The following is an 11,354-nucleotide window of genomic DNA, read 5'->3' on the forward strand; positions in this document are numbered from 1 at the left end:
TGTGTGTGTGTGTGTGTGTGTGTGTGTGTGTGTGTGTGTGTGTGTGTGTGTGTGTTGCTTTTTATTGCTTTTCAATTATTTCAAAACAACTCAGTTACTCAGTTTTGTAAAACATTACGAGTAGCCATGTTTGAGTGGATACAGTGCTCCAGCCCGTGGATGTAACCTGACAATGCAACAACTGTCATTGATCCTTTATTTTACTGGGTTTGTGCTGCCCTCTGAAGGAAGCTGGATGCAGTTACATGCAGGAAATGCTTGCAAAGGTCAAGTCTGTCTATTTGATATTTATGTCATTATAACTTATGACAAAGTTAATAACTAAACATTATCCCCCAGTAAAATGTAAGTCTGAGCTGTTTCAACTGAAAGAAACTTGCACTGACTTATCTTAAAATATATCGGTGTCTTTTTTTTTTTTTTGTCTCAAGATGCACACCAGTAATGTTATTTTCTAAGCACGCTTATAAAAAATTACCTAAATCGCATAATTGAACCATGGCTTAATCCTGGCTTAGTCTAAACCCTGTCTGTGAAACCAGGCCTTTGAGTAATATAATTACAACACAAGTATATACATGCATAAATAAAGAGAGGATAGTGTGTAAGACAGGACATACTATATTTCCATTTTTTATATATTATGCTGGATGATAATTCATTTATGTAACAATCACGCTATTTCTATAAGACCAACCACTAAATGCTGTATGTTTTGGTTAAGGTTGGATATACTTCATGGCTGTGCTCCATTTAGTTAAAAACTTTTCCTATTGAATTTGAAAAGTTAAAACAAATGGATGAAGAACTCATTTCCCAGAATGCATTAGCTGTATTGAAATTTCTTTTTAATTATAATTCAGTAAATTCCACTTCCTGTCATTTCAATAAAAATTCCTGTGTGTTGTGGCCAGTTCAAATTCACTCCTAACTAAATGGCAGCCAATTCTTTTTTTTTTTTTTTTTTTTTGAAAACTAACACCTTGTCTGAGAGGCTTTTAAATCACATTAACATGTAATGAGATATGTGTCTTGACTAATTCATAGATTCTCACACCAGTCAGTCTGTCTCTCTCACCTGTGGTTCTCCCATCAGACCAGTCATCTAGCATTAGCTCATACATCATGGTGGTTTTGTCAATTGCACATTTAAAGATTATGCTGGAACTGTGCTTTGTAACACAGTCATGTGTAAGAGGGATATTACAGATTAAAGCCCCACCAAGTAACTTTTCCCTCAATGCTCCCTCTACAGGTTAGAAGCGGAATTGTCTATTACCGCTGTCGTAAATAATTTAGCCTACCGTCGCATCACATGCACGTTATTTGTTTGAAAGGCTATCCAGGACCGGCTTTGGAAATAACGATGTCCAGTGACAAGGTAGAGTATGTTGTATGATATTATAAAAGTATGAAAACCTTTAGTGCAGCCTGCCGTGAAGCAAGTTGCATTTGTAGTATCATTTGAACTACAAAACCGCGACCCGACGACCCAAACTTACATAGTGCTGTTATGGCTGATAGAGGGTCGCAAAGTGAATACGAAAGTGCCGTTTCACCCTGTTATGAGTTGATGAACCACTGACATGAGTTCGGAAACATTATTTTAAGGTAAAAAAAAGTTACTTAGTGGGGCTTTGAGTTTGTCCACTGACCACACTTCCATTTTCACATACTACACACTAGAGAGCAGTGTGGTTCTGGCAGAGGGAGGAGGGATGAAGTAAGTTTGGTTGAAGTTTTTAGGTCAGTCCGTTGTTAGACTGTCTTCATCACCAAATCTTTTCTGAAAGACGACTACAAAAGGTAAGATCACAATCTCAGTCTCACACTAAATCCATACAGAAGCTTTGCACATGTTAAATGCTCGATGTGTGTAGGATTTTAGCACTTAATCATAAAAAGGATAAAAAAGTTGTCACTGGGGTGGTACACTATAACGTAAAAAACCCTCAAATGTAGTTATATTTACACTTTAGGTAATGATATCTTACCAAAATAGGTAAGACATACCTTTTAGTTTTTGTACGATATGGCACTGCCCTAGTTACAGCTTTGTATCTTCTATCTGAGAGTGATGGTTAACTTAGGCCTCAAGAAAGCAGGCAGATCCATTTGCACCGGTGGCTGTTTAGATCCTTTTTTGCCTACAGGTTTGGAGGGGATTAAGGTGTGAATGTTAAACGGCATCCATACATATGTGTTTTTTTCCAGGTGTGTTGGTAGAATAAAGTGTGGCACCTGTAATGTCTAGAAATGCATGAACAGATAATGTAGTCCTTAAATGAAATGTAAGAAAATGTCAATATAATAAGTGGAATCTGTGGAATAGTTCTTGCTTGGTGTCATTCTTATGCTATGTTTTTCATTTAAATGTAAAGATGTAGTGCAAAGCTATAAAGAGACACAAAAGCAGTCTCGGTTGCATCTGTTCAAACACAGGAAATGGTGGTTTGCATGTGTTGGAGAGTTTTTTTTTTTTTTTATAAGACTGATTCTTATTAGTAACCAATGATCTTTTTATCAACTGACTTATAACAATGGCTTAAAGGTGTAGCCATAATTGAGTTATCTTGTAATAATGGAAATTCCAACATGATGTGAATTCCTCATTTAAGAGGGTACAAATAAATGAGTTAATTAGAAGAAAATGCTTTTATTTATTTATTTTGCTATCTGAAAACACAACATGAAAAGGTGACTCACTGACTGACTGAACTGGACACACCCATCATCCCCATGAATCTGAATGTTCATGTCACAGCGGACTTTATCCCTCCAGGAAGTATATTCTTTGTGGCAGTAGATATAACAGCAATGAATTGTTTGCAGTTTGGTCGATGGCTATATTAAAGTAAATACAGTACTTGCAACAATACAGATTTGTAGAATTTTATATTGTTCCTTCAGGCATAAATAACATTTGTATTGTATGTTACAGGAAGCTCTTCAACTACAAAAACAACATGTAGGTAAAACAACAGTTTTTAACAGTTAATGGTGTGCAGTCTGTATTAAGCTTCTCTATTTATATTTTCATTAAATTTTTCCATTTTATATTCATCATTTTTGTACTTTTTGATTTATTTACCTCTTATTTTGATATCACGACACATTTGTCTGTAACAAATTAGTTTTGAAACCTATAGCTTATCGCTGACCTGTGAAAGTTAAATACAATAAATACAAGTAGTGCTGTTATTACAACCCATCCCTTTGCTGCAGGGTGTGTTGAAACTGTAATAGAAATGGAATGACTAGATAGAACAATAACAATGTTATATAACATGTTTACCTTTCTTCTGTAGACCACACACACACACACACACACACACACACACACACACACACACACACACACACACACACACACACACACACACACACACACACAAAAGAATAATTAAGTGTTTGGAGCTGTTCCACTGTTGTTTGGATTCAACTGTTCTTAAAAATATATATTTTTTTATTCCACAGAAGAAAGAAAGTCGACATGAGGGTGAGTAAATAAAAAACTATTAACAACCAGAAATACCACACATTTCAATGTCGTGTTTTATATTTGTTCTTTGTATATAATCTGCGGAGGAGATTATTATTGTGTTCAATTATTACAGGTTTGCACTTAAAGGTTGTATCAGCGATTTCTAGCCTAAAACATAAAGTGTCCAATTCAGCTGACCTTTCATCACGATCCGCTCGCTGCCTGCCCCATAAATTGTCTGTGAAAAAACCGCGTCTCTCTGGTCAGCCTAGGATCCGAGATATGCCAAAAAAACAATCAGCACTACCAACCTTTCCACACATAAACAAACAGTGTTCCAACCAATCAGCGTCAGGGATTTGGTGTTGTGGACTTTCGCTCCGCCTCCCTCACATCCCTGCACCAGTAGGAAAGTCCACAACACCAAACCCCTGACGCTGATTGGTTGGAACACTGTTTGGTTATCTGTGGTGTGTTGATAGCGCCGATTGTTTTTTTGGCTTAACTCGGACCCTAGGCTGACCAGAGAGACGCGGTTTTTTCACAGACAATTTATGGGGCAGGCAGCGAGCGGATCGTGATGAAAGGTCAGCTGAATTTTACACTTTATGTTTTAGGCTAGAAATCGCTGATACAACCTTTAATTAATGTTAGTAGGTTAGTTAAAATTGCCAGTAATTTATTTCATTATTCAATCTTACTTTGAAAATGTGTGTTCAGTTGTTAATGACTTTTAGTTAAAGTAATGTAAACTTTCTCATTTGTTCAGTCTTTGTCACAAATATAATTGTCTGCAAAGCCATGATATTCCTAAACTTTTTTTCCATTATAGAAGTATCAAGGCAGATGAAAGGTGAGCATACATTTTTTTATGCTAATTATCTTGTAATTCCACAAAATACCATGTTTGTTGCAGAATGTGTTTTTACATGTGTTTGTACAAACACATTCTGCAACAAACATGGTAACATTTATGACTTGATAAATGTAGAACATTTAGTGAACCAGTAACAGTTTCTAAATCTGAAAATGGAAATAGCATAGGTAAATAAACAATCTATTGTTAATTTAAATGTATTGTTTATAAACCATGGCCATTGAGCAATCAGCATTAAGAACTAACACTGTCTTATAAAAGTTAATAAATGTTACTCTGACAAAGCTACCTACACAAACCTCTTCATTATATGCCCTGAGCTAGTAAAGATAAACAAATCACAATGAACTAGATATCAGAGAATATGATCCACATCATTAAAAAAACGCAAGTTTTTTTTTTTAATTTGTTTACAATATGTTTGCTTGTTAATGTTAATTTCCTTTCAGAATAATGAGGCGATGGCTGTCTCATCTGAACTTCCAGCGAATATCAATGAGTGGAGCAAAGACCATGTGAGACAATGTGATAAAGATCGAGATAAAAGTGGACGAAGAAGATGCAGAGATTTTGTACAAACAGAGAATTAATGGAGCAGGTCTTCTCCTCTTGGAGGAAACTGATCTTTCTTGCATTCAAGGCTTATCATTCAATGCAAAAAAACTGATTATTCACAACATCGGTCTTCTGAAACAAAAGACTCAGACGCAGAATAATGCAGTGACTAGCTTAAAGCCTTACCCTTTCGGTAGATTTAATGCTGCTCACCGGTACAAAGAAAACAGCATTCTAGATGTAACTGAAACTGGTCCTATAGACCTCATACAGCCGTGCCATGAATTCAAAGCCTTCATCAACACAAAAGAAGAGGACAGAATGAAAAAATACACTTATGAAGTAATTCGGTTTGGAGCAGCATGTATGAATAGTCGCACAAATGGCACCATTCATTTTGGAGTGGCCAATGACCCACATGGACAAATACTAAGTATTAGTGTCCAGAGCACAGATGAGTTTGATGTACAACAGTCACATGCAATTGAAAAGCATTTCAAATCGGAAAGGTCTGTTCAAATTGCAAAGAGGTGTATTAAACCCCCACGATTCGTTGAAGTTCTCAAGGCTGACATGACATCTGCAGGAAAATGTGTTATTGAGGTAGACATAGAGCCATCCTCTATAGTCTGTGAAGACCTTTATTTTAACACATATGAAGTAGAAAGAAATGACAAGAAATGCAAGAATAAAGACAAGATGCAAGAGCCCAAAGCAACAGGGAAGAAGAAGAATGGGGGCAAGTCTTTTTTTATTCGAGACAGCAGCAGCAGCAAAAATCTCATTACATCTGATTCCTCAAAGGAGTATGAAAAATATATCAAAGACATGCAACAGCTGTCCAAGTTGAGGAAGGATGCTGAAGAAAAGCATATCTCTGTTGTCAAAAACAGTGTGCAAGGCTCTAAACTGTGTGAGATGATAACAGGAGGAGCTCAGTCTTTGGACAGGTCACACTTTGAACAGTACATTGTGGTGGCTAACAAGTCTCATTCTGTTCAGCTGGAAAACCTGAGTTTCCTTTATCACATGAATCTGGTGGCTGTTTTGGATTTTGATCCAGAGTCTGCTGAAAATGGCTTGAATAAGCTGTTTGAAGATAGAAAAACCAATGTTCACTCACCAGCTCAATATAAAATCACTGGTGCAGTTGAAGACATAGCAAGCAAGTTAAAGCTGACTAAAAATACAAGCTGGATTTTCTGTAATGGGGGCATTAATGAGGAAAACCCCTCTGATGCTGATAACTGGTTAATTGAGAAAGGATCCTCTGTGCGTGATGCTGTTTCTTTCCTGTGTCGAAAAGATGTGCTGCCTCACAAGAAATTTCTCACCATTTTCTTGCTGTTAAGTCAGGTGAGCAATGCCAATGATCCTTTGCTTGCTACCTTCAGTATGTTTTTACAGGAACTCAAGGGAGGAAATCAAATCTTATGCATCATTGACAATGAAACATCATACAACTACTGGAAGGAACTCATTAAGGGCTTGTGTAGAGATGACATCTTGACAAGATGCATTTATGAGCTGAGTTTTGCTGAGGTCAATGGCACTGTGCTCAGTCTCTGGTCAGAAAATCGCAAATCAAGCCGCTTTCTTCCTTGCGGTGGTGGCAGTAAAGTTGTGCTCTCAAAAAAAACTGAGGATGACTTAGATACACTGCGTGTTCTTTGTGTGAACCAATGTGATGGAGGAAAAGAGAGTAAACAATATCATGAGGAAAAATTTTACAAGGGAGCAAGGGTGTCTTGGTGGAACTTCTACTTCTCAGAACAGCCCGGGTCAATGCCATTCATCAAACGAGACAAATTTGACTACATCATCAACACTATTATTCCAGACATATGTAGTCATAAGAGAGCTTGTGTGTTTTTTAGCATCTTCCATCTTCCAGGCTGCGGTGGCACTACGTTAGCCATGCATGTTTTATGGACACTCAAGGATAGATTTCGTTGTGCAGTGTTAGATGCAGATGATTATTCTACCACAGCTGAACAGGTAGTGCAGCTACTAACCTATAAGACAAAAGAGCAACCTACACGACTTCCTGTTTTGCTCATGATTGATGACTTTCAAGACATTTGTGATGTAAAAAAACTCCAACTTCAAATTGAGGAGGAATGTTTGAAGCAAAACATTTTTTCAAAGTCTCCACAGGTCATAATTGTCAACTGCATGAGAGTTGAATCCTGTGAACAGACGGATGATGCAGTTTATATTGGAAACAATTTATCAGAGAAGGAACAGGAACTGTTTGAGGAAAAGCTGAAAGAGTTTAAAAAGACCAACACAAACACTAAAACGTTTTATGGCTTCATGATTCTGAAGACCAATTTTTTACCTGATTATATTCAAGGTGTTGTGAAAAATACACTAAAGAGCTTCAACTTCAAAAACAAACATGCTCAACTTTTTGCTGTTCTTGTCCTCCTGCATGTCTACTGCAAAAATGCATCGCTGTCCATCTCTACATGTGAAGATTTCCTTGGTCTGCAAACAAAAGCAGACTCTAAATCCTGCAAGGTTGAAGATGGATTTCAGAAGTTTTCCACTCTTTTGACAAGATGCACGGTAATTTCCAAAGTTATCTTCGAGGGTGTGACTGTGATTCACTCGAGTATAGCTCAACAGTGTTTGAAAGAGCTTTCAGCTTCTTATGGAGTGACAAAGGCAGAAATCACTAACCTTCTGCTCACGACAGACCTATTTTATGAGTACACTCTGGGGAAACAAAAATTGATGCAGGATGTTCACAGCATGCTGGTTAGGAGACAGTATTTGGCTGAAGCTGAAGAGTCACTTTTTTCACCTCTTATCCAGGATATAATGAAAGAGACTCAAGGGATGGAGGAGACTGTTCTAGTCAATGCGGCAAAGTGCTACAGAAAGGATGCTATAATCTCCCAGCTCCTCGCAAGGTACTACATTAAAAAACAAGACTTTACTATGGCCATTGACTGGACAAAGAAAGCCAAAGATCTTTCAAAGGACAGCTCGTACATATGCGATACAGTATCACAGGTACTTGTGCGCAAACTCAAGCATGATTTTCGTGAAGACAAAGATGATCCTATTCAGCCTGACAATCTTGATAAATATCTTACATTGGCTCAGTCTGCAGCAGAAGCTTGCAAAGAAACTCAACAAACTGCAAACAAAGAGGCCATGACTCGACTGCAAAGATCAAATGATTATAGTATCTACAACACTGCTGGCCAAGTCAGTGAACTTCAAATTGCAGCGACAGTCATAGAAATACTACAGATGATACCACCTTATAAATCACAATCGTTGCTGGAGGGATCTGACTCCAGAAAATTAGCAGGGGCAGATGAAAAGCCTGAGAATGAGTCATATTTCCATGTACTGGAGAAGCATGTAAATTTTCTCAGCCAACTTAAACAAACAATGAAACAACATTTTGTTTTTCTTGACAACTTTTTTGTCAACTTAGTACCACTTTTTGCTGGGAAAGACAAACAAAAAGAATCAATAAAACACAAGGTTTACAAGTATTTTCAGCAGTATACTGACCTCTTCTGTAAAACCAATTGGAGTGAACTATGCAAAAAAACATCCATGCACCCCACAGATAAAAGCTTGCAGACACGTGAATGTCTAGAGAAGAACAAAGGTGATTCCTACACTGGCCTTCTGGAATATTTATATGAGGAAGACTCTGCATCAACTCTTGAAGAGATCATCCAGCAGTATGGTTTCATTCTGAATCCCACAGAGGAGGACACTATCAACTTTATCTATGCCAATGTAATTCTGGCTAACATCAACCCTAAATCTCTGTACATCATGCCCTACCAAGACCTTCGTAAATTACTCCTTAACTTAATCGACCGCCCCACATCCTTCAGTGGAATTCTGCCATTGTACTACATCACAGTTTTGTTATTATGGCAAGAGGCCAACCAGAAATTACCAACTTTTGTGTCACAAATGAAGACGTTATATTTAAATGAGCTGAAACCTTTGTATAAAGGAAAGAGAGCAGCTGTCCATTTTTACCTAGGGAAGGACAAAGGTTATGGTAGCCTGATTTCCCATTGGGATATTAACAGCTGTTTAGGACCGGGACAGGACATTTCAACTCAGTGGGATGATGAAAAAATATGGAAGCAAGTGAGAGACAGTCAGAAGCTTTGTAGAGTTGTTGGCAAAATTCACAACAATTTAATCTGGGTTGAAGATGTAAAGGTTATGGTTGAACCAGTGTTCAGAATACGTAAAGAATCTGGCACAAAAGTGAATTTTTTTATTGGTTTCTCAATAAATGGTCCAGTTGCAATTGACATACTTTGAGTCCGTGAATGGATCTGACTGATGATCAGAGAAACATTTCATCTAGGAAGACGAAACGTCCTAGATTTTAAGTTAAGTCACTTAACTGAAACTCCACTTAAGTGGAACTCAGGGTCATTTCTCTGTATATTTTCACCAAGTTAATGTGCTATTTTAGTTAGACTTTTTTTTTTTTTAACTAACTGACAATTTTAGTTACTGTTGTTGGACTTTTATGTCTTGCTCCTTGGGACGTGCTTGACTGGTTTTGGATAACATTCTTTTATTTGCCCTGTGCATTCAGTGCTGCACTGTAGCTGGAATTTTTATACCTTTATGTTGTCTGTGTTTCCATGTAACGTCAGAAGCTCAGTTTTTAATACAATGCCTTGGATTTTATTGGACACTTTGGATTGGATCTATGCTCCTGTGAAGCAGTGTGTCTGGACCTCCGTTTCATCACAACACCTTGGATTTCACTTGGACATTATTATGTGGTCTTGTTTGCCACTTGTTGTCATCTGTATGTTGGTATAGACTGGACTCTGTGGAGAGCAGGTTCTTGAACACCTAGACTACTTCTCTCTGTCTGAACTGCTTTCATTGAAACACCATTCGTGTCTTGACATTCGTGTTTATGAAACTTTGCGATCATTTCACCTCATACGTAGATAATAATAACATTATAGGGGATCACGGCGGAACTTTAACATCACAGGGACTTATATTTAAGTTTTATGTTCTTGTCCCATGCGTCCTGATATTCAACAAACCTGATATTGCCTTGTGAACTTATGTTAACCAAGTGTCCACCAAATACACTGATAAAGTGCGACCTGAATCTATCAGGTTTGAATCTGAATGTATGCTCATTAAACAAAAAGACTGACTTCATGACATTATTCTGGATAAAAAAACTTGATGACTTCATTGAAATCATATATTCAATTAGTAATATATCATACATTTATATTTGATTTACTTTTACTTTAATTTACAAATTTACAAATTCTGAAAAATAGGACCCAATGTACCATGTTAATATGAAGGAACTTTGCATATTTATGTTTCACAGGTGTTTTACATGTATTTTACATTACGCTTTGCATAGTGCATTAGGGTTGAAGGATATGTTTGTAAACTCAACAGACAAGGGACTGGTCATTTTTGCCAGGACATTAACTTATTTTCTACATGTTTTTTTTTTTTCTTTCAATGTACATTTGTTTTTTGATGAGCATTGCTGCGTAACGATATGTTGTATAAGTAATAAAGTTTAAGCCTCACTGCCAAGAGATACTGTTAAGAAGCAGTAAATTTCCATTCCTTTTGCTAATGACCACGTTATGACTTGTTTTTGTTAAGACAAAGGTTATCCAATAAACCTATTTCTTATCACTTCTTCTGGCTTCTGCATCTATAGTCATTTGAAGTCTGCTATATGTGTGTGTTGCTTTTCAATTCAAAAAAACTTTGCTAATCATCGAGCCGTACAACCAGTGTATAGTAAGTAAAAAAAAAAAAAAAAAAGCAATCCACTATAAATCTGCTACAAATTCTAGTTATAATACTTGAAAATGGTCCAATTTCCTCATCTGCAGTCACACAAAAGCCATGTGTATATTACTATATTTAAAAAAAAAAAAAAAAAGATATAAATAATAGTCCCAGACAGCTAAGACTGTCATGTGCCCCCAATAATTTAAGGTGAGACACCGCAGGCAAAAACGCTGTTTTTTCATGCACCTATCAAGTTTGAGATATTGGGCTTTTTGGTGTTTCATAAAGTGTTTTTTCAGATTAGCGGAAAGAAAACATCCAAAAAACATTGTTAAGTGTTTCTTTTATAGCACTTTATCTATCTGTGTCTATGGATTTCAATTACAATACATATTTTTAAAGGTTGTTTTTTAAAAATTAATTTTTTTCTCCTACACTGAGCCATAAATCTCCACTTCAGTAGCACCTACACACACCATACCTTACATTTTTATTCCCATCTATATCTAATGAGATACCCAAAATTCCTTGTGTAAAAACTTTTGACTCTAATAAGTAAAAAAGAATTTTGAAACTGACTTCATCCAGTGTTTAGATTTTTGAACTAGAAATGTATGCAAATTAGCACATATTTTATTCAATATT

General features: G+C 36.6%; 1 pseudogene; it reads left to right on the plus strand.

Annotated features, from left to right (window-relative positions):
- Nucleotides 1-4,648: 4,648 nt before the first annotated feature.
- On the plus strand, nucleotides 4,649-10,610 carry LOC141331686 (sterile alpha motif domain-containing protein 9-like; annotated as a pseudogene).
- The last annotated feature ends 744 nt before the right edge of the window (nucleotides 10,611-11,354 follow it).

Source organism: Garra rufa, chromosome 1 (genome assembly GCF_049309525.1).
Source record: "Garra rufa chromosome 1, GarRuf1.0, whole genome shotgun sequence".
NCBI lineage: Eukaryota > Metazoa > Chordata > Actinopteri > Cypriniformes > Cyprinidae > Garra > Garra rufa.